Below are 15428 nucleotides of genomic sequence, written 5' to 3' on the forward strand. Positions count from 1 at the left end.
GTGGGGTCACAGGGGGGACTGCTGATTCCTGGAACAGCCGCTGAGCCTCCTCACCTACTCCAGGGGCTGCAGCCAGCCACTCATGGCTTACTGAGAAACCGTTCAGATGTACAAAAAGGCATGAAAACAAGTTCCACAGCACCTGTGTGTGCAGCACCCAGACTGAAGCACGAAACACCACAGGGAGGATGGGCATGGTGGCTCATGCCTGTAATCCCAGCACTTTGGGAGGCCAAGGCAGGAGGATCATTTGAGGTCAGGAGTTCAAGATCAGCATGACCAACATGGTGAGATCTCGTTTCTGCTAAAAACGCACACACACAGAGAATGATCCAAGATGGCCGATCGCTAACATCTCGGGATTGCAGCTCTCAGTGAAAGCACAGAGAACTAGAGGATGCCACACTTTCAGACAAATTCTGGTCGCTCACAGAGCAGAAGATCCCCAGTGGAGGAGTCACACAGGTCGCCAGCACAACTCTTGTGGCCGGCACAGCGGTTTCGCCAGCACCTTGGCACAGCAGCTCTCAGAGCAAACAGGGATAGCTCCCCTCCTAACCGAGGTTTGGAGGACCCACACAGGTCCCCAGCACGACTCCTGAGGCCGGTGCAGTGGCTGTGACGGCACCTCAGCGTGGCAGCTCTCGGCACAGAGTAAACAAGACTGGTTCTCCTTCTGACCGAGGTTTGGAGCCCCGGGAAGGCAGACTCGCCCATTACGGACACAAGAAGGAAGCCAGACAGGAGAATCCTGGGCAGAAAAGCACCATCAGTCTTAACGCTGCCATTCTGGCCCTGGGAACTAACAACTTGGACGTCCACTCAAGAGACCTAATCTGAAAGTTGGTAATTTCAAAGACGACAGGAGGATAAATTTACAATAATGGGAAGAAAACCAGCATAAAAAGGCTGAGAATACTCAAAATCAGAACACCTCTCCCTCTAAAGATGATCACAGTTCCACATCAACAATGGAACAAGGCTTGATGGAGAACAAGCACATCCCATTAACAGAATCACACTTCAGGGAATGGATAATAAGAAACTTCTGTGAGTTAAAAGAACATGTTATAGCCCAACATAAAGAAACTAAGAACTTTGAAAAAAAAATTTGATGAAATCCTATTGAGAATAGACAACTTAGAGAGGAATATAAATGAATTAATGGAACTGAAGAACACAATACAGGAACTCCGAGAAGTATGCACAGGTTTAAACACTCGACTTGTTCAAGCAAAAGAAAGGATATCAGAGGTCAAAGTCCAACTTAATGAAATAAAACAAGAAGACAAGATTAGAGAAAAAAGGATAAAAAGGAATGAGCAAAGTCTCCAAGAAATGTGGGACTATGTGAAAAGACCAAATTTACGTTTGATAGGTGTACCTGAATGTGACGGAGAGAATGAATCCAAGCTGGAAAATACCCTTCAGGATATTATTCAGGAAAATTTTCCTAAACTAGCAAAGCAGGTCAATATTCAACCCCAGGTAATACAGAGAACACCACAAAGATATTCCTTAAGAAGAGCAACCCCAAGGCACATAATCGTTAGATTCACCAGGGTTGAAACGAAGGAGAAAATACTAAGGGCAGCCAGAGAGAAAGGTCAGGTTACCCACAAAGGCAAGCCTATCAGACTTACAGCAGATCTCTCAGCAGAAACTCTACAAGCCAGAAGAGAGTGGGGGCCAATATTCAACATCCTCAAAGAACAGAACCTTCAGCCCAGAATTTCATATCCAGCCAAACTAAACTTCACAACTGAAGGAAAAATAAAATCTTTTATAAACAAGCAAGTACTCAGAGATTTTATTAACACCAGGCCTGCTTTACAAGAGCTTCTGAAAGAAGCATTACACACAGAAAGAAACAACCAGTATTAGCCTTTCTAAAAATACACCAAAAAGTAAAGAGCACCAACATAAAGAAGAATTTACATCAACGAATAGATAAAACAGCCAGTTAACATCAAATGGCAGTAACCCTAAATTTAAATCGACTAAATCCCCCAATCAAAAGACACAGCCAAAACCCAATGGCATGTTACATCCAGACCTGTTTCACATGCAAGGATACACAAAGACTCAAAACAAAGGGATGGAGAAAGATTTACCAACCAAATGGAGAGCAAAAATAAATAAATAAATAAATAAAAAGCAGGAGTTGCAATTCTCATATCAGATAAAATAGATTTTAAAGCAACAAAGATATAGTGGTAAAAGGATCAATGCAACAACAAGAGCTAACGATCCTAACACCCAGATACATAGAGACTTAGATTCAATGAGACAGAAAATTAATAAGGACATTAAGGACTCGAACTCAGATCCGAAACAAGTAAACTTAATAAATATTTATAGAGCTCTCCACTTCAAATACACAAAATATACATTCTTGTCAATACCACATAACACCTACTCATCGGTTTAAATGAAACATTGATTGGCCATTATTAATACCCTTTTTTTTTTTCAGAATAAAGGAATATTTCCGTTCACCCTCCCTCTTTCTCTTCCTCTTTCTTCCTCTCCTTTACTCATTTTTTTATTTCCTTCTCTCAAAAAAAAGAAAAAAAAAAAAGAAATCAACTTGTAAACCTCTAGATCCAGGTCGGCAATGTCTCTCTCATTGCTTGATTTCCTTCCTTCCCTTCCCTCCCTCCCTCCCTCCCCCCTTCCTCCCTTCCTTCCTTCATCCCTTCCTTCCTCCCTCCCTTCCTCCTTCCCTCCCTTCCTGCCTTCCTCCCTTCCTCCTTCCCTCCCTTCCTGACTTCCTGCCTCCCTCCCAAAAAAAGAACACACACACACAAACACAAAATAGCCAGGTGTGGTGGCACATGCCTGTAACCTCAGCTACTCGGGAGGCTGAGGCAAGAGAATCACTAGAACTTAGGAGGCAGAGATTGGCCAAGACCACCCCACTGCATTCCAGCCTGGGCAACAGAGCAAGACTCCATCTCAGGGAAAAAAAAAAAACAAAAGCAAAACACCGCAGGTGGGATCAGGTGAACCCTCCCTCTGCCACCCCATCCCACCAAAGTAGCCGCTCTCCTGAAACCCCAAACCGGAGCTTACCCTCCCACTACAAACTTTGCATATTTTAAACTTGTTCTGACTGGCCGTGGACCCTCTACAACATTCTGCAGCTACAGCTTTTTTTCATCAGGCTTTTGCAAGGAGACAACCAGCTATGGGACGACTCCTGGGCTTGGAGTCCACCCTGCACCAAATCACACAATCTCCATGGCCTCAGCTCCTCCACTATAGAATGGAGATGGCAGGCCTCCCTGGGGAGGCAGAAGGGAGAGGCCTGGCCCAGCCACTGGCTTTCCCTCCCTGCTTCCTCCTGGTGTGGACTGAGGTCTCACTCCACCCCCAGCCTTCTGGGCTTGTCTTCCAGGCTGGAGGCAGAGCTGGCTCAGAACTGCCCGCTGCCTGCCCACCCACAGGCAGAGCACAGCTGCAAGGCCCAGCCACTTTCCTCCCAGCCTTGCTTTAGAGAAAGGAGCCAGGGACCCTACTCTCACCACAGTTTTGATCTTAGATGAACAGAGGTCTTCCTGCCACAGAGGGCTGCTGCCTGTTCTCCTAGTGCCCAGGCAAGCTTCCCTGACACAAGCCCCTAATGGTCTCCCAGCTGCTCAACACCAGCACCAGCTCCAGGGCGCAGCCTCGCCTTCTCAGCCTCTCTGCTCTCATCACTGGGTCTATGGCAATGCCTGAGCCAGGAGCTGGCACATACTCTGCCTCTCCCACAGGTCCCCTCCAGCACCCCCAGCCCCCACCCCTCCTTCAGGTCTTGGCCTTGAACAAAAGAGCTCACATATCCAGCTCCTTCTTCCATACAGCACCACGAGGCTGAGCAGTCATCCTAAATGGCACACCCCAAGCTACACCCTGGTCACCTTTCCCCTGACCTATCCCATCCAGCACTCCTGATGGCAGGAATGGCACTTCCATCCTCCATCTGCTCAACCAGAGCCGGGGTATCCTTCTCTGCTTTTTCTCACCCTACAGAGTGAAGCTTCTTGGCTCAACCTTCAAGATCTGTCCAGAATCGAACTATAACTCTGGTGCGGACAACCACGATGGCTCATGGGCAGCACTGCAGCAGCCTTCTCTCAGCCCACTCCACCTTCAAGCCACCCACAGTCAAATGGTCCTTAAAACCATGTCAGGGGCTGGGCGAAGTGGCTCATGCCTGTAATCCCAGCACTTTGGGAGGCCAAGACAGGCAAATCACCTGAGGTCAGGAGTTCGTGACCAGCTTGGCCAACGTGGTAAAACCCCGTCCTATTAAAAATATAAAAATTACTAGGGCACAGTGGCAGGTGCTAGTAATCCTAGCTACTAGGGAGGCTGAGGCAGGAGAATCGCTTGAACCCAGGAGCCAGAGGTTGCAGTGAACTGAGATCACACCACTGCACGCCAGCCTGGGTGACAGAGTGAGACCCTGTCTCAAAAAACTAACAAACAAACAAAAACAAGTCAGATCATTTCACCCCAGCTCAGACCTTTGAGGTTCCCACCGCCTTCAGAACCACAGGCTTTAGGAGCTGCCCACAGTGCCCCCGACCCCAGCCAGACCACAGATCCCCTGCCTGAGGGGCACGTGCCCGACCCTTCCCCACAACCACACCTGCCTCCCAACCTTGGTGCAGAGTCCATCTCACGAGGCCTCCTCTGGCCTCCCAGCTATTCCTGCTGTCCTCTTCCCCTGCATATGACCCCTTCTAGCCCACTAATAGGTCAGCTAATTACAGTCTGCTCCCCTCACCCAGGGCTCCTGAGAGAGGATGTAGGGAGCAAGACTAAGGAATCAGGTGACAGGAAGGGTCAGTGGGTGAGCTCAGCTGGGCAAGCTGACTCCCGTGAGCACCTGGCAGGCTCCTTGGTGGCCCCAGCTGGGATGTCCTGGAACAGGCCATGTCCTCCTTGGATGGCCACTTCCAACTACTACTGTCACCTGAGTTCTGGAGCCCAGTCATCTCCTGAGGTCCTAGGATCCTTCCAGAACATCCCAGCCTGGTCTTGGCCCACCTCCTTCACGCATACACACTGCTGGTGGGAGGGGAGCTCATTCCCAGCAGGCCCCACTCCCTTCATAACAGCCTCCTCAATTGGGTGCCTCGGCGGTCACTAGTGCTGCTCCCTAGATATTTCCAAATCCCTGCTTTCCAGACACACGGTAACATTCCACTTCCATGCCTAGCCCCTGCCCTTCTTCAAGGGCATGGCCAAGTGATTTGCCTTGGATGGTGACATGGGGACGTAGGATCCATATACAGTGTCACTTTTGGAGAAACCTGTAAGGGCCAATACACAATCTCCTGCGTCATGGGAGCAGAAAGAAGCCTATGGCAGGTCCCCAAGTGACTATGTGAGCAGAAGCCTCTGTCTGCCTTTGCGGGACAAGGAGCATGAATGGAAAAGAAAGGCCGTGGCATCAGGCTGAATGCTGGGCGTGCTCGTTACTGCCTCATAACCCAGTTATCCTGGCTGATAACCAGCCCACACCAAGTGCAATCATACCCCATATCTGTGTCCCCCAAACTGGTGCCTCTGCACAAGTGCCTGTCTTGAAGCCTGCTCTCACTTGCCCCGGGGAGGGCAAGGCACCCTCCGCTGCTCTTTCTGTGAGTGGGGTGGACAAAGCATACAACGACCCCGACAGAAGAGTCTTCTGCACCGAGGGCCTCAGCCTCCCACACAGCCCAGACGCAGGATGTGGACTATTGCATTCCTCAGGGCGCCCTCTGTGTGTGGCCTGGCATCTTACTTTAGGGCAGGTGCAGAGCTGGGAAAGAATGACTCCAGGACTCCACCAGGACAGCAGCGGCATCTTCACTCTTCCCTCTCGCTGCCCCCGTGCATCAAGCTTCAGGCTGCTCCTCCTGAGGCCCTGCTCCCTGGATGAAATCTCAAGCGGGTCCTATAGGTCCCCTGGTCTTCATAAAATAAAACATTTTCCTGTCACTTTTAGTCCAAAAGCTCTACTAACATAATCTTCTGTCAACATCACAGCCTCATACTTGATTGAGAGGAGCCTCTTGTCTCTCCAGCAGGCCAGGCCAGGAGTCACCCTCGGGAGGGTGGCCGCCTCCAGGGATGCTCAGCTGGATGGGGAATTGAGGGCAGGTATTGCAGTTCCCATCCAGGCTGTGGAGGGTGACTCAGGGGCCCTCTGCAGCCTGCACACTCTCACTCCTCCCCCTGCCCCCCGTGCTTGGGACCCCAGCTGACCGCCTCTTTGGTGTCACTTTGCCCCCCTCTTCTCCTTTCCCCTTTGAATCTGCATCTGTCACCAAAATCCCCACAGCATCTTGCGGGGAGCAGCCTCTATAATACAGATGTGAATTGGTCTCGCACCGAGAGCAGCTTCCTTTTGCTTCCCACGCAGCCGGGAATGCAGGTCATCACCAAGCAGGAGTCACCAGGTGCGCTGGACAGGACTGCAGCCACCCAGCATAGCAAGGCAAGGCTGGACTAATGTGGGCACCAGCCCCTGACCACAGGCAAACAATGAGCTTTACTCAACCCCCACTTGGCTATGAGAATTTAGCAATTTCTGCTCAGATGAAGGATTCCTTACCAATTAGCAGAAAAAATGTGGGAGGAGGTGGCAAAAATGAATTTTAATAAAACGTGAACATGCCGGATCCCATGTGTGGAGGACGCTTGTTGATGCCTCCTTGGCATCTAGAGACTCCCTTCCCTTCCCTGCTGGACAGCTCTGCTTCCCATCTGGCCATCCACGGGGTCTCGGAGAAGTGGCTCATTGTCAGGCCCCAGGCATGGAGCCCGTGTCCTAGCCCGAGCCAGTCCATGCTCTTGCACCTTGTGACAGACCCAGTGGAGGTGGCTGTGGCCTCTGCTTCTCATGACAGTGACTACTGGCTGTGAACCCAGAAACCAAGGCTCCTTCTGGCTGGGCATGAAAGAAGGCATGTACCCAAGGAGCTGCAGTCTGCCGTCTTGGAACCTGATAAGAAGCAGCCCTAGGATGAATCTGGCATTGTGGAAGGCAGCATGGGGCATGAGCCTTGTGATAGCGCCAGGCCTCGGGAGCAAGCCTCACCAGAAGCCCACCCCAGTTTGGACTTTCCGCTTGAGTTAGTCAAAGAAGTCTCTCCGCTGATTCAATTTGTGCAATTGCTTTTGCTGTTGCTTGTGATCAAAAGCAGCCTCAAAGACACACTATTAGACATTTGAAAAGGGTGGCAGTCAGGATCTGGAAGAATTTGCTTCAGAAAAAAAAAGAGTGGCAGGCCATGGTGTGGTACAGACCCACAGGCATAAGATGGAGTGGGAGCATGGGGAGGTGGGAAGGAACTGAGCAGAATTTTGTAAGCTAATTGATTTTTATTTAAGAACTGCAAAAGTCAACATTTGCAGGGGAAACTCTCATGACCCTAGAAAAACATGGTGGCATATGCAAATTTGATTTGAACAACTGGGTAAATATTTATTCAATTCAGGATTCTGCCCCCCTTCTCCTCAAGAAGGATCAAGCACTTGTTTGCTAAGCCATGGATCCCCCACCTCTGCCGCATCCTGTCAATACACCCTCTCAGCCCAGACAGTGGAGGGGGCAGGGCAGCAGCCCTTCTCAGGGACCCCCACTATCCAGGTTCCATCCGCATCCATCTGGCCATCTTCTCCCACCAAAACATGACCCCTCGGGATGGGGAAGTAGCTGTTACAACATCAAGCAAGCTTCTCAAGCTCGTCTCTACTTTACAAACTTTATCTGCTGAGTCCTTCTCTTTCAAAAAGGCTGACTCTCTCCATTAAAAACCTAGGCTTTCAATACTGTGTATCTGCTAGGTGTTTTAGGAGCATATTTTGGAATCAAAGTCACACTGTAAAACTTGATATATTAGCTAGGGTTCACCAGAGAAAAAGAGCCAATAGGATATATACATATATGAAGACACATACATATGAGAAAGAGAGATTGTAAGGAATTGATCCCTGTGATTATGGAGCTCTGCGGGTGGCAAGCTGGAGACACAGGAGAGCCAGTCATGCAGTTCCAGTCCAAATGCCAACAGGCTCAAAACCCAGAAAGAGCTGACACTTCAGTCCGAGTCCAAAGGCAGGAATGCAGCAATGCCCCAGCTCAAGGCAGTCAGGGAGGAGGAGCTCCCCTTTCCTCAGCATCTCTGTTCGGTTTGGATCTTCAACTGATTGGATGAGACCTACCTCCGTTCGGGAGGGAAATCTGCTTTACCCAATACACTGGTGCCAATGATAATCTCATCCAGAATCACCCTGGTAGGCCCACTCGGAATGATGTCTGACCAATGTCCAGGCACCCTGTGGCCCTGTCCAGCTGACCTATAACATTAGCCATCACATTTGTTCCCAGGCCACCTCTGCCTCTATGTACTGGAGGCAGGGCACCTGGAAAGCAGCCACTACTGAGGGAATGGTACAAAAGCTTACATAATACGGTAGGCATTATTCTGCTACACTATTTCCACCTTCAGGTTCTTACGACAGAGTGAATATTCCTAATACAAAAAGCCAAAATCTGAAACTTTTTGAGCAGCAACATGATGCTACAATTGGTAAATTCTACATAGAAGTACTTAACACAAACTTTGTTTCATGCACAAAATCATTTAAAGTATCATATAAAAGTATCTTCAGTCTATGTGTATAAAATGTACATAAAACATAAATAGGCATGGTGGCTCACATCAGTAATCCCAGCACTTTGGGAGGCCGAGGCAGGTGGATCACCTGAGGTTGGGAGTTCAAGACCAGCCTGACCAACATGGAGGGAGAAACCCAGTCTTTACTAAAAACACAAAATTAGCTAGGCATAGTGGCACATGCCCATTATCCCAGCTACTCTGGAAGCTGAGGCAGGAGAATTGCTTGAACTTGGGAGGTGGAGGTTGCAGTGAGCCGGATCACACCATTGCACTCCAGCCTGGGCAACAAAAGTGAAACTCTGTCTCAATAGATAAATAAATTTTGTGTTTAGACTTGGGTCCCATCCTCAAGTTATCTCATTATATTCCAAAATCTGAAAAAAGTCTGAAATCTGAAACACATCTGGTCCCAAGCATTTTGGACAAGGGGTACTCACCCTGTAGAAGTCCTCCCTCAGTCATCAGCCCCTCCCTCCCCCTTGCGGCTTATCTTCATCCTCGAGACCCCTTCCATCTGAACCCCCTTCCCCAGAAGAGGTGGCTGGCAAGGCTGCTGGGGGAGCCTCCGCCCAAAACTCTGGGTGAATGGAAGCCCAAAGGCCTGCATCCAGATGGGGCCTGATGGTGGGAGGAGTGGGGGACACAGACGCAAAAAGCTGGAGGGCAAGCAGGAGTGGGAGACCAGGGAGCAGAGCCCACAGAGCAGAGTGGGCACCCACCAGGCCTGGCCCCACCCCACAGCCCAGTCATTCAAAGCAACCTTTGCCTCCTTCACCATCTGGTCAGCACCAACCGGCCCAGGGATGGGGACAACATTTCTCAGCTGCCATCAGCAGGTGACCCAAACCTGGCCCCTCTGGTGCTGTCAGAGAAGACAAACAGTGCCCATTTATAGGGCTGGGCTGGGGTAATGGTTATCTTGGCCTGCCGATCATCCCTTTCCCCATGAAACACAAAATGCACCACCATAAGCACTGCTCAGAGGCCGATAAAAATAGCTTTGGATCAAAGAGGTAGTTTCCTTATTTTGTCTCCAAGGACAGATCAGAGAGCTGGACCGCATGTGGGCAAATCAGTTTTTGCTCTTGGCAGGAGTTTCAATGCTTTCCCTCCACACGCACAGAAAAGTCTGCCAATGTCGATATCTGAAGCTGAGATAATAGGCTGTGGGCTGTGCTTTGTCTTTTGTTGACGCACTCCAGCCTTCAAGGTCTCTGCTATCGTTTTGTAGACAGACAGGCTAAGCCCAGACATCAACAAGCAAAATCAGAGAAGTCCACTTGTGCCGGCTGAACCGAGGCGCGGGTGGAATAACAGTAATGACCTCCATTACAGGCATCTGCTGCCTGCAGCTCTGCAGACCCATGGAGTCATCCTCGTCATCCCTTATCTCACCGCTTAAAAGCCCAGGCTCTTAATCCCTCTGAGCCTGTTTCTCCATCTGTAAAATGGGAGTCAAAACAACTTCCAAGCTATCTGTGACTCAGAGGAGATCGTGTAACAGAGCTACATCGTGTGCAGACTGGCTCGTAGGCACTAGTTATCATGGTGGTGTTTTTATAACTGAGCCCTCGATGCTTTCAAGGCACTGCTGCTCCGTCGCAGGCCTCTAGAGGCAGGTGATATTACACCCACTTCACAGCCGAGGAACTGCGGTGCCAGAAGACTAAGGGCCTCGCCCACGCAGCCAGGGCGAGGTGAAGCCATCGTGGGAACCCAGGTGGTGGGCTCCAGGGTGGGCGCAGCGAGACTTAATAACCATGGCCACGGTTGTCACGTGTTTTTCTATGCTGAAGACTGTCAGGGGTGATGGCGCATGGCAAGGGAATCTTCAAACCCGGCCAAAAGTCTATTCTTTAGCACAATTCTCAGTCTAGAGGGAAAAGATCTGATAAAGTCGCGCCAAGACTTTGCTGCTGATGGTGGCTCCGTCTGTAACTCTACTGGGCGTCTGCCTCCAAACCAAAGCCTGGGGGGGGCCATGTTTCACTGGAGAGTTTATCCCACCTGCTTAGCGTAGTCCCAGCAGCCCGCGCCACAGCCCTCGGCCAGCACCCGAGGCGAGCGGGCCTGGGAAGAAGGCAGGCCCTAGCCTCCGGGCTGTTGGGTCCGGAAGCTCCGGGGTGAGGATCATTCACCTGAGCGTTCCCCGGGACAGTGAGCGGCCACAGAGGGGCCTCAGGGGTGGCTTCACTCGCGGGCGGGGAGGGGGCGGGGCTTTCTGCCAGCCACGCGCCCGGGGCGGAGCCCTCCCCCGCTCACCCCCGCGGAGCCCGCGCCGCGGGAAGCCCCTGGGCACTGGGACCCACTCCCTCTGCAGGGTGCTCCCTGCCGCGGCCTCCCGGGGGCTATCGAGGTTACATGGAGTGCGTGTACACAGGTAGTGACGGCAGGGCAGACGGTCGCAGCTGCCGGTCGTCCCTCCACGCCTCCGCAAAGCCCCCTCCTCCGGACCCCCCTCACACCCGCTTCCCCACGTTTACAGGCTTCACTGCTCGGCCGCGTGCGGGCCAGATCCTCTGGGAGCTGCCAGCACGCACTCCCCACGCAGAGGACCCACTCTGTACCGCTATGGGCCGAAGCAGGGTGGGCAGTGCTGGCATGCCCACGCCCCAGCAGGCAGTGCCAGGAATCGGTGCGCCCGCGGAGGGGGTGGCCTACCTGAGCAGCTTCACTTCTCAGGATTTAATCCGAGAGGCCCAGAAGAAAGTCCCCTGATAGCTAGGGGCGAAGCTGGGCTTTCCCCAGGGAGTACCAGAGCCAGCTATCTTGAGCCATTCTTTTGACAGAGTGTGGAGGCAGGGATGAGTGATTGGGAGGAGAGAGAGAAGAAGGGAGGGAACAGGCCGAGCAGCAGAGAGGAGCAGAAACCCCACACAGAGATGGGAGAGAATGCGAATGAATATGGATTAGTTGCAGGCTGCTATAACAAAACGCCACACGCTGGGTGGCTTCAACAACGGAAATTTATTTCTCCCACTCCTGGGGCTGGAGGCCCAATCTCAGGTGCCAGCAGGGTCGAGTTCTGAGAGGCACTCTCCCTGGCCTGCAGGTAGCCACCTTCCTACATGGTAGAGAATGAGAGCAAGCTCCCTGGCATCTTCTTACAGGGGCACTAATCTTATTCTGAGGGCCCCACCCTCATGACCTCATCTAAACCCAGTCACCTCCCAAAGGCCACACCTCCCAATGCAGTTATAATGGGGTCTGGGGCTTCAGCAGAAGCATCTGAGGGGGACAGGCATTCGGTCCAAACAGGTGGGCTCAGTACTGTGCTGTTCCTCACCGAGGCCCAGCCTGGGGGCCCTGCTGCTCTTTTGCTCCAGGCTCCAGCTTCTCAAAACCACAGATTTCACAGGCTGTAAGCCTTCCTGAAGCATCTTGAGTGGACCTTTTCTGGCCCCTGAAACAGCCTTAGGAAAAGCAGCATCCTTCTTGCTTCCCCAGCTAGAAGGTAAATTCCCCCTCCCATCCACTGCCCCATTTTCTGAGGGCTGAGTGTTCTGGGTCTCTGCAGGAAGGTGGGATTACAGAGAGCAAAAACAGCCAGCCTCGCCTTGGGGAACACGCAGACCCAGAGTGCCCACTGTCCACAGACAGGCAGAGTCTCAGCTAGACCACCTCAGCCTCACGGTAGAATGTTCCCAGGTTGGCCACGATGGCTCATGCCTGTAATGCCAACACTTTGGGAGACCAAGACAGGCGGACTACAAGGTCAGTAGTTCAAGACCAGCCTGGCCAACATGGTGAAACCCCATCTGTACTAAAAATACAAAAATTAGCCAAGCGTGTCGACTGGCACCTGTAATCCCAGCTACTCAGGAGGCTGAGGCAGGAAAATTGCTTCAACCCAAGAAATGGAGGTTGCAGTGAGCTGAGATCATACCACTGCACTCCAGCCTGGGCGACAGAGCAAGACTCCAGCTCAGTTAAAAAAAAAAAAAAAATGCTCCTAGCGGGACCAGTCAGGCTTTCCAGAGCTCAACCTGAGATTTAGCATCAAAATGCCTGCACTTACAAATGTAAATAACGCTCCAGATACCTTAGACCGATGCCAGTGCTGGGTTTGGCTTGCAAATAATTCATGTTTGGTCTAAATGGGTTTATTCTGCCTTGTTTGAATGATCAGTTGCTTTAGAAAGCTGTAGCATCCAGGAGTGGAGGCTCTGCTAAGGCAGCAAGAAGGGGATAATGCAGAAATTGAAACGCAAAGACTGCTTCTCAGGGTCAGGCTGCTGGCAATTGCTGTTAGATTAAGGGATCATTTGGCGGAATTTAAAATGGAAGTAGGCACAACTCAGGAGAAAAAAACAGAGAGAATATTTCTCCCACATCTCGCTGGAAGGTGGAGGAGCCAGGCTGGTGCTCTTCAGTGTTGGGGCTGCAGCGCAGAGTTCTGCTCTTCAGAGGGGTGGGCAGATTGAGGAGTGCCTGCTGTCCCAATGCTTCTCAGATGCCACCAAGCCCCCTTCCCTTCCACATTGACTCCCACGGCTTAGTTATATTATGCAATGGAAATGCAGGCCCGCGATGAGGAGATAAAGCAAAAGCAAAGTGTTAGGAAGAAGAGGCCACTAACTGCGGGCAGCCAGGGCCAGGGCAGCGATGCCAGCTCCGCGGGCACCATTTGCATGGCCACTGCTGACAACACTGCACATGGGACAGTCTTTTGGAGGCTTCTGACCACAGGCCAGAGGACGACTAAGTGGGGAGTGGGGAGTGCCCACACCCAGACCAAAATGCCCCTAGCTGAGTAACTCCCCTCAGGCAGGTAAGCAAAACCATGCCCCAACTTCAGGACCACCAACTTCACCGCAGAACTTAATTCTCCTGGCCCAGCCAACAAGAGCAATGATGAAGACGTATTGACTGCTGCCTGCACCAACCCCTGGGCTGAGGACAGAACATGATCTGCCAACAACCTGGAAGCCGGGGCTGGCATTACCCCATTCTCCAGAGGAGAAGTCAGTGAACATGTCCTAGAGACCATTGGATATAATTCTGCAGCCCAGGGGAGAGGTTAGGGCAGAATTAGAAATGTCAGTGAAGGTGTCGGTGGTATTGACGGTGTGTGGGATATCCGTGATGGAACCACAGCTGCCCTCCATTCCCAAATGATGCTTTTCTGTTCCAGCCAGGGCCAAGTGTGCAGGAAAGGGAGGCAGGGAAGTTTCCCTTCAAGCCCCTTCCCAGGGCCCTGACCCTCTGTTCCGACATGCCAGCTGAACATCTGGGATTGTCAGGCAGCAGGCGGTGCCTAAGACTGTGTGACAAGGACTGGATGTTTACTGAGGTCATATCCTGTGAGCCCCTCCTCCCATGAATAAATTCTTCACCCCAAGAACTCCCACCTGCCTCTGCAGACCCCTCCTCTCATTGCAGGGCTGCTCCCCCTTCCCTCCCTCCTTCCCCTTGCCTGTCTCCCCTAGTGTAAGGAGAGGAAATCAGGTCCTACAAGCTTGTGCATCTCTGGAGGCCCTCCCTTCTGTCTCCCTTTCTGTCTCTTTCCTCTCATCAATGTGAAGCAGTGGAGGGAAACAGCCTGTGAGGTCCTGCCAGGAAAGAGAGAGGAAGGGCCAGGTGAGGTCCCCTGGGGAGGAGTAGAGACAAGGAAAGGAAGGAGTGGGGTCACAGCCAGTTCCCACATCCAGCTGAGCAGAGCAGAGCAGAAGCGGACTGAGAGGGGCAGCCTGGGGCCGGGGGTGGGGCTGGAGCTGATAAGAACCTCAGGTTGAGGGCATCCCCAAAAACTGAGAACAGGGCAGAGAAGAGCTGCAAAGCTGCTGAGAAGTAAAGGGGGCACCGAGAAGTGGAATTTATAACATGGAGGTCATCGGTGACTGTGATAAGCTGTGATGGGAGGAGGGGCATTTCCAGTGGGATGAGGAATGAAAGGATGATCAGAAGAGGCAACCTGTTGGGGAAGTCATGGAACATGAGGTCACAAAGCAGCAGGGCTGCCTTCCAGGGTTGGTGTGTGTCTGGGGCATTATCCTGGGATGAGGAACCAGCTAAGGTGGAAGGTTGGTTTGCTGATGTTTAGCCATTGTGCAGTTAGCTGGGTCCACCCTGATAATCCATCTCTCACCAAAGAATATTTGCAAATCACAAATGTTAATCAGGTCTGTCTTTCTAGTTTGTTTGTGTGTGGGGGGACCCATTTATTGTTTTTTTTTTCTGATTGCAAAAAATAACGTATGCTAGTTATTTTTGGAAAATGCATAAAATGGAGCACATATTTCTCCAATTCCATTTTTCTCAGGGTAACCACTGCTTCTAGATCTTTACAGACACTTTTCTCTACATCTTTACTTTCTTAACAAAAACAGAGATATGCCCTGTTCATCATACTGCTTTGATATCTAACAATCATCATCGTCTTTCCACATCAGTGCGTAGCGATCAGTTTCATTGTTTTAGCAGGCTCAAAGGATTCTCCTGTTTTCATGGGCTACTATTTAACTTATGTTTCCCCAGCCAAATGCATTTAGAATGCTTCCATTTTGTTGTCGTCATTGTTGTTATTCTTGTTGTTACTCTGAGCATTGCTGAAATCAACATTCTTTTATGTATTTAATGTGTCTGTGCAAGTACAATACATTCTTAGAACCTGCATTATTGAGTCAATGGTAAGTACATTTGAAATGTTTATAATAATTTCCATGTTTTCTCTCAAAAAGAAGTAAAGCAATATCACTGATTGTATAAGTGTTCCTTTTCGATCTTTACTGAACTGTTGGATGAAAACCTCTTTCCTGTGGGGTT

General features: G+C 50.9%; 1 long non-coding RNA gene across 2 annotated transcripts in view; it reads right to left on the reverse strand.

Annotated features, from left to right (window-relative positions):
- Positions 1–11457, reverse strand: part of LOC144576613 (uncharacterized) — a 46180-nt gene extending 34723 nt beyond the window's left edge. For both annotated transcript variants that reach the window (XR_013518818.1, XR_013518817.1), the window contains exon 1: positions 11325–11457. This is a non-coding gene — a long non-coding RNA (uncharacterized LOC144576613). The remainder of the gene's footprint in view (positions 1–11324) is intronic.
- Positions 11458–15428: the final 3971 nt, after the last annotated feature.

Source organism: Callithrix jacchus, chromosome 6, assembly GCF_049354715.1.
Source record: "Callithrix jacchus isolate 240 chromosome 6, calJac240_pri, whole genome shotgun sequence".
NCBI classification, from domain to species: domain Eukaryota; kingdom Metazoa; phylum Chordata; class Mammalia; order Primates; family Cebidae; genus Callithrix; species Callithrix jacchus.